This window comes from Mytilus californianus, unplaced genomic scaffold (assembly GCF_021869535.1).
Source record: "Mytilus californianus isolate M0D057914Y unplaced genomic scaffold, xbMytCali1.0.p SCAF_6, whole genome shotgun sequence".
NCBI classification, from domain to species: domain Eukaryota; kingdom Metazoa; phylum Mollusca; class Bivalvia; order Mytilida; family Mytilidae; genus Mytilus; species Mytilus californianus.
The window spans coordinates 113,431,208-113,453,559 of record NW_026262712.1 but is presented as its reverse complement, the minus strand read 5'-3'; the positions used below and the strand labels follow the sequence as shown (position 1 = coordinate 113,453,559).

Here is a 22,352-nt window from a genome sequence, read left to right as displayed (position 1 = left end):
TATGCTATTAGCAATCCTAAAACTCAATAAAATACCCTAGAATACATTGAATACCATAAAGACTATGAAATATCACAGTTCAATAGAAAAGGGTACTAAAAGAATTTTATTTGTGTTGTACTTTTTCAATTTGTTGGCACTTCAACATGAATGTTATTTCATTGAAATAATTCATTCCGGGTAGAGGATATGTGTTTTGTTGATATCTAGTTCATGACCAGGAAGTGATTAACACATGTATGATCTAGTGTATTTTTGTCACACAAAAGTATATATTACCTGGGGTTACTCGCTGACATATATCCAATACATATATGAGTGTTTTAACGTATTAATATTTTTTGACCGGTTATTTGTATTTTCCATAAGTTGTGTGTTAGAACAATGATTATGAGACAAGTGAATTAATAGTTACGCAGATACGGAGTAGAGGCGATCTTTAAGAAGCATTTGAAAGCATTTTGTGTTACAAATACAGATGTCGGTGAGTATTAAAATCCTTGCGTATGGTTTTCATGAATCGACAAGTCTTTTCAGGCCTATCGTGTGCAATGTCTTGACAATAGAAAATTTATGATAAAAACAAAACTACTACCGCTATAATAGCAAAATGTGTGCTAATAGTTTATTTTTAATTAAAATTGAGAATGGAAATGGGGAATGTGTTAAAGAGACAACAACCCGACCAAAGAGCAGAAACATTGTTTCGTTACTACATTTAAAACAATATGTTTCAATATAATAGTTACAGCTTTATTGAAGTTATCACTTGGACATGTTTTCAATAAAGCTGGTAATTGCAAGTCTTATTGAGAACTCAGAAAAGAACTGTCACTTCAGGCAAATCAAAACAAAAAAAAAGCGCGTTGGAAGGACTAGAATAGTTAATAGTTATTCTGATTTGGGTTGAACAAGTTTTAGATTTAGTTTCTACACGAATAATTTCATTACGGCTACATTGTATTGATTGAACTTGAGTGGATTTGTTTTAAATAACACATTTGAAATGCCACTTTAAACATGAGATAACAAGTATTACATAACTACATGCACAGGTTGATATCTACTTCGATAACAAAAGAAATGAACTCTGTAATAGATCAGGTAGAAAACGTTGGTATATTTGAAATATGTATATCTGTTACTATGGCCTTTCAACGTTTAATGTAAGTGCATAATTTAGGATTGTTTGCATCAAATATACGTGTTTATACTCAGGTTATAGTATGGAGCTTCGAGAAATTTGTACTTTTGGTGCAAATACATTTGGATCTTTAATCGACATAATCATAAATTCCACAGAAAAAATATTCACGGTAAAAAAAGAAAGATTGATCTTTTGAAATCATTGATTAGCATCTCTGTCCTTGGCACATTTTTTTGGGGGAAATTCTTAAATAAATGAGCAATAAGTCGGACATACCGCCCACTAAGAAGCCCTTTATTTTTCTTTTACTTGTGGTTCTTTTGTATGTTTAACTGCAAAGAACGATGTTTTTTGTGTGTGTAATGTAAATATTTAGTCCTTAAACTCTGAAAACTTTTTAAGTACATCAAATGATGCTTTATAGCTAGTAAATACATTTGTCGTTTAAAGAATAACTGTCATATAAGGATTGTAATGATGCCGTGTGGATAAATAAATGGGTTCTATTTTCACGATCCAACAAATCAAATAGGTGGCCTAATGTGGAGATTATTTCGACGGACTAGAAACCTGATTGATACAAACAAAGTAAAATTAACAAAATATCTTTGGTATGTATAAACATTGAAGATGATTTCGAGTAAAATATGAGCTTTGTTAGTCTTGTATGATTTTTAATTTTAGTTCATTTATATGTTTTGGAGTTTAGTATGACGTTCATTTTCACTGAACTAGTACACATTTTATTTAGGAGCCAGCTGAAGCCCGCCTCCGGGTGCGGGATTTTCTCGCTGTGTTGAAGACCCATTGATGGCCTTCGGCTGTTTTCTGCATTTGGGTCGGGTTGTTGTCTCTTTGACATATTCCTCATTTCCATTCTCAATTTTATTTCATGAACATTGTAGATGTTTAAAGCTGAATAATTGAAAAGGGAAAAACATAGCAGTATTTGACACATATTATCAATTTGATTTAAAGTTTTAAATATTCGATCGATCGATTAAATTTTTCATCAACTTGTCATTGATTTGTGTTGAGTAGAACATAGTTTATTTTTATAATGACGAGGGGAAAAAAGCCAATAATAAATGAAAACGTTTGCTCTTAAAAAGTCTTTTGTGAACCGATTAATTAGTTCTTAATAGGGTATTGCAGAGAGCATTTAGGCGACAATACTTTATTTTTCTAGTAAATCGATAATTTAGAGACATATCAAGGTAACAAACAGAAACTGAGGGAAACTCGCATGAATTCCCAAAGGATCACAACCGGGTGTGTCGACAGGGTAAGTGTCTCCTGCATAACACACCATCACCATGTGAATTAACACTCATTCAAAATGTCACAATTGGAAATAAAATACTCAAAACGTTAGATTTAAATTTTCAATAATTGAGATCTTTTGTGGGGTAAAACATTAACCCCGTCGTTGAAAGTTTGAAAGGCTCATTTAAGCAATGTTTATGTCTTCTAGGAAGTACCATTTTCATGGTACCACATACCAATGAAAACATCATAAAGAGCTTTTAGTAATGCAGCTCATCGACATATAATTATTACCCTTTTGGGTAACCTTGTACAAGAAGAGTCATATATACTCTGTATTTATGAAAATGTTTTATTTTTTTTTTTGGCATGGCGTTTTAAGTTACGATTTATGGATTAAAATATGGTAATTAACTCTTTTTCATATATATAATATGTATGAGAAGAAAGAAAAAAATTCTCGTAATTGTAATTGACGTCCTCTTTCTCAATTGCATTTAACATTATATCGTTTTCTCGAATTTTTAAGTTACTACTGTTTTATTTGTATTATGTGGTATTTATTTGATCAAAATATTCTTTATTCTTAAACGACTGCAACCAACAACCGAACACACAGCAGACTAAGTATTATGTTATACGTTTGCATATTCCGATAGCAGAATGAATTAGCAAACCCCAAAATATCGATACTATTTATATTTATTATACTGTGGATTCAATTATTTTCGTTGGTTGAGGACAAATTGTATTTTCGTTGATATGTAATTTCGTTGTTTTGTGATAGTAAGCGTACAAGAATGTCTTCGCGACGCAAAATTCTACATCAAAACTGATCAGATAAGTCAGATACTGTGTACTATCATCTTATTCAGTTATTGACAAAACAAGAATACGTCTGAAAGGTTTGAGGGTTTTACGTTTTTGCAATGTAAGGGGTCAAATCACTAAAACAGTTAATCACATCCTAATCCTTACTATTATGCTGTTTATAAAGCCCTACATCTAGACAGAATCAATGTTATCTCGTTGATCATTTGAATAAACTTATTCCTAAAGGATATAAATTTCACATCTAAGTAATGTCGTTGAATATTATTTTTAAAGGTACATGTACTTACATCGTATTTGTTTTTGATAAATTAAAACACAACTAAAACTGTACTGCATTACATTTATTAAAACCTTGTATTTGCTTATATTTTTAAGTGCGCTTGGCCACCTTTAATGTGTGTCCTTTGTCAGAAGTTTTTATTTGAGGTGTTGCATCTGGTTGTTGTCTGTCATATTTGTGATTAATTTTTATTTTGTCATATATCAGGTCGTTATATATTTTAGTTAGTATTTTTATTGGAATCGGTTGAATTTTTGTCATTTATGGAACTGCTGTAGCTGGCTATTGGCAAATATTTATACCACATCTTCTGAATTAATTTGTATTTTGCCTACTCCGTACGAAGATATTTATTATTCAAAAACAATTTCCTATACAGGATTTAAATTGTTCTTAAATAAAGAAATTCTAGGGTCATATCTGAATAACCGTCAATTTAAACCTTTTTGTGTTTTATGGCGATTGTGATTTGTTTAAATGACGTGTCCATTCCACCACCTGTCTATTAAAACAATCTTAAACGTGTAATTGGTAAAAAAAACTATTAAATTCTTTATTATGCGAAAAATCTTCATTGAAAATAGCAAATGTTTTCCTTTTATTGATAACAAGACCCTAAAGTCTGCAAAAAATTCATGTATTTTAATACATGCATTTTCGCGTATCATTACAGTTTTATGTCACTATACGCATTATCCTCATATTGGTTAACCTAATAACGATGAACAGCACTGTGTTATTTATAAATATATTAACATATTTATTGATTTAATCTACCTGTCTGATATATTTATAAACAAAATGGTAACCCCATTTACCGTAATAAGTGTTAGATAATGAAAATGCAAGCGTGATGAAAGATTAATTAGTGAATAACAAAATATTTCAATGGATGTAGTTAAATGTCATTTTGCAGTCAACTTGCATTTGATGAGGGTACGTGTGTCGTTATAGCCTTTTGTCACCGTAGGCTGTTCCCTCAAATCGATATACGTATTGATCTTTTTCACTTATCTGGTTTGTTTAATGACTCCACCACAACTGTGTGTACCTTCCTACTTTAATGAATATGACCATCCAATTATTTCGTAAACGTCAAAAGACATGTTAGAAATATTTTAATTTAGCGACAGTATACTTTACTACTCAATCGACATTGTGTAACAGAAAGGAATGAAACTAACAATCTTATAAAAAAAAATCTTTAAATATTTTCAAAAGTTAACTAACAGTTATTAGTTTGTTAATGCTAGTCACTTCAAGATGAGTTTTCATGTTATAACCCAAGTATGGCCAATGAATAATGTTAATCACAATGACCACAATAACATGAGTCAAATACTTGCCATACAATTTATCAGATAATTTGTCAGAAGTTATTATAATACTTCACGTTTAAGGCCGGACTTTGATTGGTTGATACGAGGGATATAATTAACTCGTTATGCTTTCCTCGTACAACCACACAAACCAGCAGAGGTTTAACATTCACTTGTATGAATTGGCGAGTAGCTCATGTATTTTACATTCTACTGGGCAATGCATAAATGAAAAGAGAAACCAGAAGGTGAATTGCGAAATTTTTACTTATTCAGAGTAAACAAATGTTTCATATAAAAGTAAACAATATATACTTTGTACATATACATTTGTACAACAAGACAATAATGAATGAAAAAACATAAAACTATAATACAATAATACATAATACAATAGCTTGGCCTAGGAAGGGGTCAACTTAGCCACCAGGAAAGATGTAATGAAATACATCTTTCCTACCCCACAAAGGCCAAGCACTTGACAAAAAATAGAAAATATGAGTTTAAAGCATACCCATATGGTAAACGACAGTCATAAGAGATTAATGCGAATACAAATTGTACTATTTGCTATTTTAGCTATATACGTTCGAGCTCAATCTATGTCTAACTAACAGTAAAATATAATATATTATAAACATATAATATTTGAACGGTTCTAATAAGTGATACAATACCAGCCCAAGTAAGTACTGCGAAATACACATTAAGGCAGTGTCCTTAATTACAATTGTTACAGCAACTTTATAACAGTATTATCCTTCAATGAAAAACTGTATTCAAATAAATAAAACAAACAAACAGTGAAAATACCAAATGTGATAGATGATATTTTATATGTTCTAAGAAATGATACAATACCAGTACTGCTAAATAAACATTATAGTTGCTGTTCGTTGTGAGCCAAGGCTCCGTGTTGAAGACCGTACTGTGACCTATAATGGTTTACTTTTATAAATTTTGACTTGGAGGGAGAGTTGTCTCATTGGCACTCATACCACATCTTCTTATATCTGTTAATACAATTTTCCTTCAACAATAACTGCTTTTGAATAAACAAATAAAGGCAACAGTAGTATACCGCTGTTTAAAAGTCATTAATCGATTGAGAGAAAACAAAACCGGGTTACAAACTAAAACCGAGGGAAACACATCAACTATAAGAAAAAAACAACGGAACAACAGAAACACTGAAGTGCAACAAAAACAATCGCCAACATACATAGAAACGGACTTTTTGATAACAACTGCCATATTCCTGACTTGGTACAGGACATTTTAAGAAAAAATGGTTGGTTGAACCTGGTTTTATGGCTAGCCAAACTTCCCGCTTATATGGCAATGTTAGAAAATATCGCTAAAATGACAACACTACGTGACAGAAATACAATACAAACAAACGCAAGAACACTCAGCACAGAGAAACTCATAAATAAATAATATAATAGTACATTCGACATGTAAACCGCAGAATAACAACGGACATCTTCCTTTAACAACAGCACAGGACACCACAAACAGTGACGTATATATAATCTTGAAATTCATAGAATTATATGAAACGAGATCCAAAAATGTACAATAATTTTCACAATACTAGTTTAAATAATTATCATGATTATGACGGTCTTGAAAGGCTATTTTTAAATTAATGCTGTGACGACGTCATAATTATTTGGACTAACACAATACTTTATCCACGGAAAATGGAAATTAACTCGACTATACTGACAAATAAGACATATGTGGAATGTACATAAAATACAGAATTCAAACCACAAACGATAAGACATAACACAATATCCAACCGAACCCATTAAAGAAACAAAACTAAATACATGAATGTTGGATGTATAAATACCGAGACACGTCGTATAGCAATCCAAATTCACACTCGACAAAACAGTCATATTCGGGAATGGGTAACGTTCGGCACTCAATAAAACAAACATAGAGTGAAAAACTGAATGTAATGAATAAGAATTGTACCGTTCTAAGAAGTGATACAATACCAGTCCAAGCAAGTACTGTATAATAAAAAAAATACAATTTCAATGTCAACAATCTTTACAGCAACTATATTACATTATTAACCTTCAGCAATAAGCTGCTTCAAATAAATAAAACGAACAAACGTTGAAAATTCTAAAGATCTAAGTAGTGATACAGTTCCAGCCTTATCAAGTACTGCAAAATAAACATAAAGACATGACTTGTAAACAATTTTTACAGCAACTTTATAACATTATTAACCTCAATAAAAAGCTGATTTTGCATAAATAAAACGAATGAGCCGAGCACGAAATATTAACAAATGTATGGGTAAGAGATTAAAATAAGCGTTCATTTTGTAATAAAGACTTAACCGTCCAAAGCAGTTAAGTTTAGTTAAATTAGCACGGTAGCTTTCTGCTATCAGCCATTCATATCTTGTGCATAAAGTAATTTTTTATGATAACAGACACTCTTTTTAGACAATTTTTATCCACCAGCCAAAACATGGTCTATCTACAATGTATATCTAAATATCAAATTAAATTTACCAAATTCGTGGTCTATTATCAACATTTATTGACCAGATAAATTATGGTCTATAAGTAACATCTATTGACCAAATATATGGTCTAGTAATAACATTTACTGAACAGTTACATGGTCTATTACAATCTATTATCTATTGACCAACTACACGATATATAAGTTACATTTACAGACCAAATACATAGTCTATAATCAAAATTTATTGACCAAAAAAACGTTTTATAAGTAACATCAATTGACCAAAAACATGGTCTATAAGTAACCTCTATCAACGAAGTATATGGTATGTTACTAACATCTATTGACCGAATACATATGGTCTGTTATCAACGTATTGACCAAGTACATGGTATATAAGTAACATGTGATGAGCAAACACATGGTCTGTTACCAACGTATTGACCAAATACATATTTATAAATAAAATCTACTGAACAAATACATGTACATGGTTTTAAAATGAACATATTTACAATTCATATTCTTTTGAACAATTACATGGTCAAACACAAATGTATATATCTAAAAACTTATTCTTTTGAACAAATATATGGTGTACCTAAAATAAATATATATGAAATCAGTTTCTATTAAACAAATACATGAAATGAATTTATACAAAAATCATATTCTATTGAACAAGTACGTGGTGGGGAAGGGTTCAGATCTCACAAAACATGTTTAACCCCGCCGCATTTTTGCGTCTGTCTCAAGTGAGGAGCTTCTGGCCTTTGTTAGTCTTGTATGTTTTTTTAATTTTCGTTCATTTATATGTTTTGGAGTTAGTGTGACGTCCATTTTTACTGAACTAGTACACATTTTTGTTTAGGGGCCAGCTGAAGCCCGCCTCCGGGTGCGGGATTTTCTCTCTGTATTGAAGACCCATTGGCGGCTGTTTTCTGCTCTTTGGTCGGGATGTTTTTCCATTTCAATTTCCATTCTCAATTTTATTACATAAAATGTAAACATATATATTTAGAAAATCATAATCTATTGACAATTAACATGGACTATATAAAATAAATATATCTAAATATTATATTCTATTGAACAAATACTTGGGCTACATAAAATGTGTATATCTAAAAAGTATATTCTAATAATCAAAAACATGATCCGTTTCTAACCTCTTTTGGCAAAAAACAAGGTCTATAAATAACATTTATTGAGCCAATACTTGTTCTGTTACCAACAACAATTGAAATATTGAAACATTATCTGGTATGACAAATATTGACCAAAAACGTGATCTTTATATATTGTAATGTAGAACTAAATATTAAATATTATTCACCAAATACATGATTTATAGGTCACATATATTTTGGAAAAATACATGGTCTGTTACCAACATCTATTGACCAAATACATGGTCTACAAGTAACATCTATTGACAAACTACATTTTCTATTACCAACATCTATTACCAACATTATTGACCAAATCCATGGTCTATTAGTAATATATATTGACCAAATACATAACATCTATTGAACGAATATCTGGTACAACAGATATTGACCAAGATGATGTAACATCTATTGACGAAACACATGGTCTGTTACCAACGTATTGACCAAATACATGGTTTATAAGTAACATGTAATGAACAAATAAATGGTCTGTTACCAACGTATTGACCCAATACATATTTATCAGTAAAATCTATTGAACAAATACATGTACATGTTCTTCATAAAATGTATATATCTACAAATCATATTCTTTTGCACAATTCCATAGTCGAACGATATGAATACATCTAAAAATCTTATTCTATTACACAAATACATGGTGTACTTTAAATAGATATATCTAAAATAATTTTCTATTAAACAAATATATGGTCAACATATATTGTATATATCTAAAAACCATATAATATAGAACAAATAAAGGTCGACATAGAATGAACATATCTATAAATCATCTTATATTGAACAAGTACATGGTTTTCATAAAATGTATAATATCAGTTACATAGTGTGTTAGTGACCGAATACGATATATATGGGGTCATTAAATTCCATATGGGGTGAGAGCGAAGTCCTTTAACCAATCATATCCCCAGAAATCTATAGGAGGTAAGATAAATATATATAACTAAAAAATCATATTCTATTGACAATTAACATGGTCTTCATAAAATGAATATATCTGAAAATCATATACTATTGAACAAGTAAATGGTCTACTTGAAATGTGTAAATATAAAAATTATATTCTATTGAACAAATAATTGGTCTACATAAAATGTGTATATCTTAAAAATATATTCTATTGATAAAAAACATGATCTGTTACAAGCATCTATTGACAAAATACATGGTATATAAGTAACATCTATTAAACAAATACATGGACTGTTACAAACATCTATTGAAAATTATCAGTTATAACAGGTATTGACCAAAAAAGTGGAGTAAATACATTGTTAAGGTATAAATAAATATCAAATAGTATTCACCAAATACATGATTTATAAGTAACATATATATATTGAACAAGTACATGGTCTGTTACCAACATCTATTGACCAAATACATGGTCTATACATGCTATAAGTAACATCTATTGACCAAATACATGGTTTGATACTAACAACATCTATTACTGATATAATTGACCAAATGTAATATCTATAAGTAATAAATATGGACAAACATCTGGTATAATAGATATTGACCAAACGGTAATATCAATTGACCAATACATGGTATGTAATCAACGTATTGACCAAATTAATGGTATGTAATCAACGTATTGACCAAATACATGGTTTATAAGTAACATGTAATGAACAAATATATGGTCTGTTGGCAACGTATTGACCAAATACATATTTATCAGTAAAGTCTATTGAACAAATACATGTACATAGTCTTCATTAAATGTATATATCTACAAATCATATTTTTGGAACAATTACATGTTCAAGAACAAATGTAAATATTTAAAAAAAAAATATTATTCTATTGAACAAATACATGGTGTTTTTTTGTACATAAAATAGATATATCGAAAAATATGTTATAATAACCAAACACGTGGTCTACATAAAATGTATATATCTAAAACCCATATAATACAGGACAAATTAAGTTCTACATAAAATGAATATATCTAAAAATTATATTCTATTGAACAAGTTTATGGTGTACATAAAATGTATGTATATATATAAACAAGTCTAAATTAAAAACAACGTTCAAACCTATGATTGCGTTGGATAAAGACCGCAATTTTTATACGTGTGCATGCAAAACAAATTTCTTGGTAGAGGGGTCTAAATACAGCACAAACAACATTTCCAAAAGACCAAAAAAGTGAAAAAGTATATTTTAACAAAACGCATTTGACTAGGAGGTCGAACAACGGATGTTCTTAAACACTGCTGACTGCCATGGCGTTGCCAAATAAACTGATCACCAGATGTAACAAAGTGGATATTAATTATTAATTTGATACCAAGCAGAAAACAATAAATTTGCGGTGAAGATGGTATACCGTATATATATATATATATATATATATATATATATATATAACATATTCTATTGACAATTAATAAGGTCTACATTACATGAATATACAATGTATCTAAAAATCATATTTCATTGAACAAATACCTGGTCTACATAAAATGTTTATATCTAAAAAGTATATTCTATTGATCAAAAATATGGTCTGTTACCAACATCTTTTGACAAAATACATGATCTATAAGTAACATATATATTGAACAAATACATGTTCTGTTACCAACATCTATTGACCAAATACATAGTATATAAATAACATATATTGACCAAATACATGCTGTGTTACAAACATCTATTACCAACATAGTTGACCAAATCTATGGTCTATAAGTAATATATATTGAACAAATATCTGGTATGACAGATATTGACCAAAACATGGTATATATGCATAGTGTCCGTGGGCTGTTTTCTGTTTTGGTCGAGTTGTTGTCTCTTTGACGCATTGCCCGTTTCCATTTCCAATTTAAGAATGTATAACTAAATACCAAATTTATTCACCAAATAACTGGACTACAAGTAGCATGTAATGACCAAATACATGGTATGTTTTCCAACATCTTTTGACTAAATACAGGTTTATAAGTTACATTTATTGAACAAATACATAGATATAAGAAGATGTGGTATGAGTGCCAATGAGACAACTCTCCATCCAAGTCAAAATTTGTAAAAGTAAACCATTATAGGTCAAAGTACGGCCTTCAATACCGAGCCTTGGCTCACACCGAACAGCAAGCTATAAAAGGCCCCAAAATGACTAGTGTAAAACAATTCAAACAGGAAAACCAACGGTCCAATTTATATAAAAAACGAGAAACGAGAAACACTTATTAACCGTATCAACAAACGACAACCACTGAACATCAGGTTCCTGACCCAGGACAGGCGCAAACAAATGCAGCGGGCCTAAACGTTTCAATCGGCGCCAACCTTCACCCCATCCGAAACAACAGTGCAACATCACAACATAGAAAGACACACTACAAAATATCAATTGAAATGGCTTTACTCAATCAAAAGATATATTAACAAAAACAAGTGAACATACACTGAACGAATGAATTTGATCTATGACACAATGTAAATACAAAATTCATAAAACAAGGGGGTTAGATTTAAAACAATATCAGAAAGACAACTATAACCTTGGACAAAATGCCGCCAAGTAAAATAACGTACACAGGTAAATAAAAATAATTTTGTTGTAAGGTATACATGGAGTACGGAAATAATTTTTACAAAATAAATAATTTTGTTGTTCCTAGTACGAGAACAAAAGTGAACATTTATCGTCATACTGAACACTTATAAAAGGTGTTATATATTACAAATAGTGAGATTAGTCTACATTAAATGCATTTTTCTAGCTAAAAATCATATTTTAATAGTACATGATCTACAAAAATGTATCTATGTATACATGTATGTAAACATAGTATTCTATTGAACAAATTCATGGTCTACATAAAATGTATATCTAAATATCATATTCTAGTGAACAAATAAACGGTCATCATCAAATGACGTTATCTGAAAATCAAAATTCTGTTGAACAAATAAATGGTCAATATAAAATGTATATATCTAAAAGAGGGGCGAAAGATCCCAGAGGGACATTCAAACTCATATGTCGACAATAAACAGAACAACACCATTGCTAAAAAAAGAAAAAGACCAATAGACAAACAATAGTACACAAAACACAACATAGAACACTAAAGACTGAGCAACACGAACCCCAACAAAAACTGGGGTGATCTCACGTGCTCCATAAGGGTGAGCAAATCCTGCTCCACATGTGGCACCCGTAGTGTTGCTCATATTATTACAAACCCGGTAATAAGCCTAATTCGGTAGGTGACATTCGGGAAAAGGGTACGGGGTTGTAGTTACGACATTAGGAACATATCAGTTATCATCTGTGAAACGGATATTCCATAACGATCAACTGATGGCGTCCGTAAAACTAACGAAGGGATGACTTCAATTCACCACTTGGAACTCTTGGTTTAATACTAAAATCAATGCATAGTCTTTTGAAAAAGTTCATGTTTTACTTAAAATGTATATATATATATATATATAAATCATATTTTATTGAACAAATACATGGTCTTCATGAAATGAAGATATCTAAATGTCATATTCCATTTAACAAATAGTTGGCCATGTAAAATCTATATATCTAAATAATATTCTATAGAAAAAATACATGGTCTTAATAATATATATATATATATATATATATATATAGAAGTCTATAAAAAGGACCAACCAGCAAATTTACTATGTACCGGATCGTCTAGAATCGACGATACTGTGCAGATAAGGAAAAAATTATATAAGTCTAGAGATTTGCACAACGATACTAATATAAGATGGTATTATACGAAGATGTTGTTAATAAATCGTGTTTATCAACAACATCTTCGTATAATACCATCTTATATTAGTATCGTTGTGCAAATCTCTAGACTTATATATATATATATATATATATATATATATAAAAGTCTAAATTGAAAACAACGTTCAAACCTATGATTCCGTTGGATAAAAATCGCAATTTTTATACGTGTGCATGTAAAACAAATTTCGTGGTAGAGGGGTCTAAATACAGAACAAACAACAAATTCCAAAAGACCAAAAAAAGTGAAAAAGTCTATTTTAACAAAACGCATTTGACTAACAGGTCGAACAACTGATGTTCTTAAACCCTGCTGACTGCCATTGGCGATTGCCAAATAAATTGATCACCAGATCTAACAAAATGGATCTTAATATTAATTTAATACCAAACAGAAAACAATAAACTTGTGGAAAAGATGGTATACCACAAACATGAGGTGCAAAAATTTGTACACCATATCCGGATTTCGACAAAAATATATATATTATCTTAAACACATTCTATTGAACGAATTTATGGTTGATCACCAACCTCTATTGACCAAATACATGGTCTAATCATCAATTGAAAAATTATTACCAACAGATATTGACCAAACAATGGATTACTAAGTTTTAAATTCTTTTTACCAAATACACGGGATATAAATAACATATATATTGAACAAATACAAGTACATGGTCTTAATACAATGTTTATTTAAACATCAAATTTTATTAACCAATTACATGGTCTATTTGTAATTTATTCTTAACTCAAAACGGTTTATTTTATATGTAAAGTCCATTGGAGATTTCAAATATTCTTTAAGTGTATGTTTGATCTTTGTCAAATACATGGTTTGTAAATTTGTCATTTCGGGACCTTTTATAGCTGACTTAACCCGAATAATTCAGTCGTTATATTTCGCTTACTTCATTTACCTCGCAAGTAGGGGAGATCGATTACGGGGAGGGACTGAATTATTTGGGTTATAGCTGACTATGCGGTATGGGTTTTGAAGGCCATACGGTGACCTATAGTTGGTAATTTCTGTGACATTTGGTCTCTTCTTATTTTTTATATTTGACTCTATATACTTGATAAGAACTTTACAATGAATTAAAATTGTGGCATATACTTAAATCATGTTCTATATATATAACATGTATTGATCATATACTAATAAAGATAGTTTGTATACAATGTATTCATGTATCTAAACTGCAAATTATATTGACCAAATACCTGATCAATTTGTAACTTATTCTTGACCAAATACATGATAATTTTTAAATGTAAGTACTATTTGCTAAATACATGGTATACTAGATATAAGAAGATGTGGTATGAGTGCCAATGAGACAACTCTCCATCCAAGTAAAAATTTAAAAAAGTAAACCATTATAGGTCAAAGAACGGTCTTCAACATGGAGCCTTTGCTCACACCGAACAGTAAGCTATAAATGGCCCCAAAAATTACTAGTGTAAAACAATTCAAACGGGAAAACCAACGGTCTAATCTATATAAAAAACGAGAAACGAGAAACACTTATGAACCACATCAACCAACGACAACTACTGAACATCAGATTCCTGATTTAGGACAGGTGCAAACAAATGCAGCGGGTTTAAACGTTTTAATGGTACCAAACCTTCACCCTTTTTCTGATACAATAGTATAACATCACAACATAGAACGACACACTATAAAATATAAACTGAAAGAGCTTAACTCAATCAAAGGTCATATTAACACCAATGAACATACAATGAACAAATAAATTTGACCTATGATACAATGCAAATACAAAATTAATAAACTTAGGGAAGAATAATAAAAGTAACATGTTATTTCGGTATGAAATGTTAAACAATTTAAGAAAGACAATATGCTCGAACAAAAATATCAGCCATTTGCAACTATTTTAAACACAGGTAAATGAAAATAATTTTGTTGTTAGGTATACGTGTACAGTTCCAATAGAGAAAGGAACTATTTTTACAAAATAAATAATTTTGATGTTCATAGTACGAAGTGAAAATTTATAGTAATACCAAACACTTATCAAAGCTGGTATATAGACCAGATATAACCCTAAATAACATTAAATAACAAAAAAGCATTACAATTAGTATCAACAGGTCAAATAAACAAGAAAGTACGATTTGAGAGTACTCGCAGTTACTGACAGCTAGTTAAAAGCCAAAACAATTAATAATAAAAAATCATGCATCAGAGACTAAAATCAACTAAAACACATCCCAGGGATTTAGTATTTTAACGTCATGGACAGTCAAAGAAGACATGACTTGTGCAATGCCAAAAATAAATGTAACGACAGACAGTAAGATAGTTAGGAGTTTAGCCTCTTCATAGATCAAAATGAACGTGGGTGTGTCTTTATAAATCCCGTTTGAAAAGAATACAAATTTAGTTATGTTTTAATTTGCTGATGACAAAATCGATATAAGTGCCAATGTAAACTATATTCAAAGATCTAATTACAACATTGGTAAGATAACCTTTACTAATAAGTTTGTTTAAAGGTTCGATGAGTTTACACGGATCACATAGTGATTTCCGCGCTTTAAGTACAATATTACCGTAAAATTTAGGATGTGAAATACCAATTTTAATCAGTTTTCTACAGGTAAAGCCAAATTTACTAATCAAATCTTTATATCTATGAAAGAATTTAGTAAACGTTTTACGTAATTTATGGTAAAGAAATCCCTGACTTAACAATTTACCAGTGATATATACACCTATCTATGCATGGTTCAAATGTTTTGTATATATACATGTATGGACAAGTATGATCTGTGCCAAATACATCGTCCGTGTTGTAGTCCGTACTTTGACCTATAATTGTTAGCTTTTTAATACATTGTGACTTGGATGGAGAGTTGTCTCATTGGCATTAATAGCACATCTTCTTTTTTATATTTGACTCTTAATACCTGGCTGATAAATACTCAAATCAGCATATGAATTAAACTTGTGATATGTACCAAATGCATGGTCTTAATATACCTTAGGTGCATTTTAAATAAGAATATTGGCTCACAAAATATGTTTGTAATACAAATTAACCATGCATGTCATGCTTGCCTTATATCGTTTCACAATATTGTGAATATGCATTATTATTGTTATCATAATTTTTATTTATAGATATTTGTTTTTATATATTTTCGATTATAATATTTATTCATATGAACGGAATAATTGTGTCTTTCTCTATTTGTGTAGGTCCTTATATACAATGTGTCTGAAACATACAATTCTATAGACCAATTACATGCATTTCATGGTTAATTTGTAACTTTCTAAACCAAATACCAGATATATTTTAAAGGTAAATACCTTTTACCAAATACATGGAATAAATGTATCTACGCATGGTTCAAATGTTCTTTATTTGTACATGTACATGTATGTACAAGTATGATCTGTGCCAAATACACAACCTAATAAAATATTTTAAAATGTATATCAATTAAACTTGTTATAGACCAAATACATGGTCTTTATTCTATATTTGTTTTAATATTCATCTATGTAAACAATTTGTGTGACCATCTTCAAATACATGTAGCTGAAGTATATGTCACTTAGACTTGTGTCTATTGTGCGCATATTTATTTTGTTGTAAGTATATGCATTATAAAATATAAGACACAATTTGCAAACTGCATTATTATCATTAACACATCTATCATGTTCTGGTCAGGCAAACAGCTAGCAAAATAACTTCAACTTGTATATTAGTTGAAACAAAATTATAACTCAACATTTTAATATCTATAACATAAATGTACTATTTACAGTATGGCAAGGTAAAGACTTTTATAAAACATTTTTATTTTCTAATTCCCAATGCTGATAAATTTGTTTCATCTGCTGCAAAGACTGGTAAAGAGCTGTTCATAAATCTCAAATGGTTCCAAAAGAAATGTTCTTCTCTTCTGTAAACCCCATCCAGACCCTCATACATTTCTCGGATAATATCAATTATAAAACACAAAATTACAATTAAGTTTACGATTCATCTAATTAAAAGATACGTAATGCTACAAAAATGGGTACAAAAAGTAGGCGTACGAATTGGTAAAAGTACCAGTTTCTTGAGTACGAGTTGCCCACGGTTCGAGTTATCGTCTACCCATACAATAAACAACATTTACAACATTATGATTTCTTCGAAAAACACAACATAAAACTAAAGACTGAGCAACACGAACCCCACCAAAAACTGGAGGTGATCTCAGTTGCTCCGGAAGAGTAAGCAGATCCTGCTCCACATGTGGCATCCGTCGTGTTGCTCATGTTAGTACAAACTTGATAATAAGGCGGTAGGTCACATTCGGGAAAAGGGGACGGGGTAGTAGTTACGACACCAGGAACACATCCGCTATCATCTGTGGAACGGATATTCCATAACGGTCAAATCTCGCTTTATTTTGCACTTTGTCCTCTGTGGCTTCACCAATGCCATTACAATTCACACCACATGGCGCTAAATTAAATCTAGGATGTGACACTATGTCGTTTGTTGAAGCTCGAGTGAGACGTGAAATAAAGGTGTCCTAGTTGCGAAACATTGAGTGTATGTACACATGGAAAATGTCAATTTGTAGGACGATAAGAACGTATAAACGAAATAACTTCCGATTCCGACTTTCGACAGTTTTTGCAATGTTATGATAGTTAAAACACAAACGATGTTTAAATAAAGTATAAATAATAATCGTAAAAACTGTTGTGGAATACACTGCTGCATATTGTTTCTATAAAATTTGCAATATATTTTATATATTCGAAGTCAATGTTCGTGTAATATACTTTTTAACTTTTTTGGTCTTTTGGAAAATGTTGTTTGTGCTGTATTTAAACCCCTCTACCAAGAAATTTGTCTTGCATGCACACGTATAAAAATTGCGGTTTTTATCCAACGCAATCATAGGTTTGAACGTTGTTTTCAATTTAGACTTGTTTATATTTTTTCGTTTGGGCTTGTAATATATTTGTTAATTACAGCACAAAAAACATTTTCCAAAAGACCAAAAAAGTGAAAAAGTATATTTTAACAAAACGCATTTGACTAGCAGGTCAAACAACGAATGTTCCTAAACCCTGCTGACTGCCATTGGCGATTGCCAAATAAACAGATCACCAGATGTAAAAACATGGATCTTAACTATTATTTAATACAAAACAGAAAACAATAAACTTGTGGAAAAGATGGTATACCGCAAACAAAAGGTGCAAAGGTTTTTGTACACCATATCCGGATTTCGACAATTAATGTCTTTTCAGTGAGGTTAGGAATCGAAACGGTATTTGGAAGGCCATATAATTTACCTCAATTTAGGATAGACTCTTGAAGTTTGAAGAGTCGGAATAGGATGAACGGATTATATAAATCCGAAGGCAAATATATACAAGCCCAAATGAAAAAATATAAACAAGTCTAAATTGAAAACAACGTTCAAACATATATGATTGCGTTGGATAAAAACCGCAATTTTTAAACGTATGCATGCAAAACAAATTTCTTGGTAGAGGGGTTTAAATACAGCACAAACAACATTTTCCAAAAGACCAAAAAAGTGAAAAAGTATATTTTAACAAAACGCATTTGACTAGCAGGTCGAACAACGGATGTTCTTAAACCCTGCTGACTGCCATTGGCGATTGACAAATAAACGGATCACCAGATGTAACAAAATGGATCTTAACCAAAACGTCAAAAGTCGTCACTGTCACATCAATATTTCATCAGTTCAAAAGAATTATGCACGAACGAATGCATGATAAAAAAAACATAGCGCATTCCTTAAATATATCGAATCATTTTCTTCTGTAAGAAAAATCCAAATAACGAATACAAAATTGATGAAATCCCTTATTATAACCTTGTTTTCAAATTAGCGATCTGTAGATTAGGAAGAATGTGTAATAAGATACATGAAGTAGAAGCTGACCTATGGTCAGCCAGCCAAAAGATCGTAATGCAGGGGTTCCCCAAAGGAATTTGGAAAATGTAAATTTCGAAACAAATTAATGGTTTTCTTCGTCTGCATCAAAATAGTTATTAGAATAACTTGCCTATATCTTTGATCAGCTACAGACAAATTTTTCAATGTCATCCTCTAGGTAAGACCAATTAAAAATCGATAGGTTAAGTAATGAATAAATTTTAAAATCAGTCTGTGTTTGAATGTCTGTATGTATACAGTCCGCCAAAAGTTAAGCACCACCTAAATATGACTGTCAATATTTTTTTAACTATTGCGAAAAAAATATTTATGTTTGGTGTTATGAATTGCCTATAGCATACACTAAGAAAATTCATTACGACCAAAAAAATTAAACTCCGATATACCCGCCAAGCAACCTTTTATTAAAGGTCATCTGCACCTTTACAAATACACTGTTTCGATGCCTTTAAATCATCTTCCTACTGTCCCGCTTACCGGTGAAACTTGACCTTCACCAAGTCACTGTGAAATATGGCAAGCGGTAAGTTATCTGTGACTGAACGTTGACAAGCAATTGACATGGCAAATGCCGGTAGGAGCACTGGGAGCATTGCTACTCATTTTAATGTTAATCGCACCGTCATTGTCAGATTTTTACAACGTCATATTGACACAGGAACTGTAAATGATAGACCAAGGTCCGGAAGACCATGTTTAACTACCTATCGTGATGACAGACTACTTATTGGTCGTGCTAAAGCCAACCCATTTACTCCTGCCCCATAGCTTAGACACCACTGGCCTCCAGGTGGTCGTGTTAGTGTTCGAACATTGGTCCGTCGACTTCATAGAGGCTACCTAAGAGCATGTCGTGTTGTCAAAAGACGTGCCCTAACAGCCAGGCACCGTATAATCAGGTTTCAACTGGCTAATGACCATCGACGATGGAACATGAAAACCTGGCAAAATATTCATTGGTCAGATGAGAGTTGGTTTCTGTTACGACCAAATGACGGCAGAATACGAGTTTGGCGGGGAAATAAAACTGCCTATCACCAAAACAACAATTGCCCAACGACAGCAATCGTTGATGGTGGTGTTACAGTATGGGGTTTCTTCTCATACTGTTGTAAGCTGGGTATGCATATTTTGCAGGGAAACATGAACAGACAGACATACAGGGATTTGGTGCTTAGAAACATTGTAGTCCCTCATTTTGAGAATCCCCAACTTGCGTCAATACCCTCGTACATGGACGACAACGCTAGACCACACAGGGCAAGGATTGTAACCGATTACAAAGACCAAGAAGCCATTGAAACTATCTTTTGACCTTCCATGTCTCCAGACCTGAACCCTATCGAACATGTCTGAGATGCCATTGGCAGAAATCTCAATCGCAGAGATCCACCTTTGCAAAATCTTGGCGATTTAAGAGGGGCAGTTGTTGATGAATGAAATAAATTTGCTCAACTAAAGTTCAGAAGGCTTGTACAAAGTATGAGACGCCGTGTTATGGAACTGTACCGAAAAAGAGGTGGTTACACATCCTATTGACTTAAATATTGACATTAAATTTGCCAAACATACCAAAGATTATTTGTAGAGACTTTTAATGATTTTGGGTGATTAATTGTTGTAAAAAATTAAAATCAGTGTAAAACTTAAATTCCGTTTCTGATTTGTGTAATTTTCACTATTTCTTTGAACGCAAAATTCAAATGCATAGAACCTGCATCAGTGACCAAACTTAAGTTAATGGTTTGTTTATGGCATATGTTAGCAAAATTGCTACATGAATATTTTCTCTTTTTCGAGGATTAACTGTTTTTTTTTTAAATGAAAAAAATTTAGATGCAACAAAGATAGGTGGTGCTTAGCTTTTGGCGGACTGTATATATTTTCACAGTTATAGCTTCGGTATCCCAATTATTGTCAGGTTTAAAAATCATGTTGCCCACCCAAATGTGTCAATTTATGCGACTATAAACAAGTTTTGGGTTTATCTTTCTAGAAAACCAGGTTTAACACTCCATTTTTAACAGAGAATGCCTGTGTCAAGTCAGGAATATGAAGTTTGTTTCCATTCGTTCCTTTTTGTAAAACAATTCAAACAGGAAAACCAACGGTCTAATCTATATAAAAATCGAGAAACAAGAAACACTTATGAACCACATCAACAAACAACAACCACTGAACAACAGGTTCCTGATTAAGGACAGGTGCAAACAAATGCAGCGGGTTTAAACGTTTTAACAGACGCCAAGCTGACGCTGGTTTCATACAGGAGCTTCTTACGAAGAATGAAAAGAAGCTAGCATCACCCTTTACTTCACGTTCCGCTATATAGATGATGTTTTCTCACTAAATAATTTAGAATTTACTGACAATGTTGAACGCATCTATCCCATCGACCTTCAAATAAAGCATACAACAGAACCACAATCCCGTCTTTTCGAATGTGACATACCGAATTAGCCTTATCATCTGATTTATACTAACATTGGCGAAATGGAGGGTCCCACATGTGGAGCATGATCTGTGCTCCGGAAGGGTAAGCAGATCCTGCTCCAAATGTGGCACCCGTCGAGTTCATGTTATTACAAAGCCAGTAAATAGTCTAACTCGGTAGGTCACATTCGTGAAAAGGGAACGGGATTGTAGTTACGACATAAGGAACATAGTCGATATCATCTGTATAACGGATATTCCATAACGGTCAACTAACTTGTGATTGCGTTCGTAAAATTTACGAAGTGTTGATGTCAACTTCACCATTTGGAACTTTTGGTTTAAAAATGAAAAGATCACAATTTGGAAGCTGAAATCATCTCTTTTGTCGTAAAGTTTTGTTTTCAACCGACCCTCATAGTCAATTTAAGATATAAGTCCTAATCAAATGGCAAAATCAAAAGCTCAAACACATCAAACGAATGGATTACAACTGTCATATTTCTGACTTGGTAAAGGCATTTTCTCATGTAGAAAATGGTGGATTGAACCTGGTTTTATAGCGCTAAATCTATCACTTGTATGACAGTCG

At 31.5% G+C, this 22,352-nt stretch overlaps 1 protein-coding gene across 1 annotated transcript in view; it reads left to right on the top strand.

The window, feature by feature from the left end:
- The first annotated feature begins 275 nt into the window (after window positions 1-275).
- The window catches only part of LOC127704904 (uncharacterized), a 54,579-nt gene continuing 32,502 nt past the window's right edge, over window positions 276-22,352 (top strand). The window contains exon 1 of the mRNA XM_052209138.1: window positions 276-484. The gene's annotated coding sequence lies outside the window, so the exon portion shown is untranslated. The remainder of the gene's footprint in view (window positions 485-22,352) is intronic.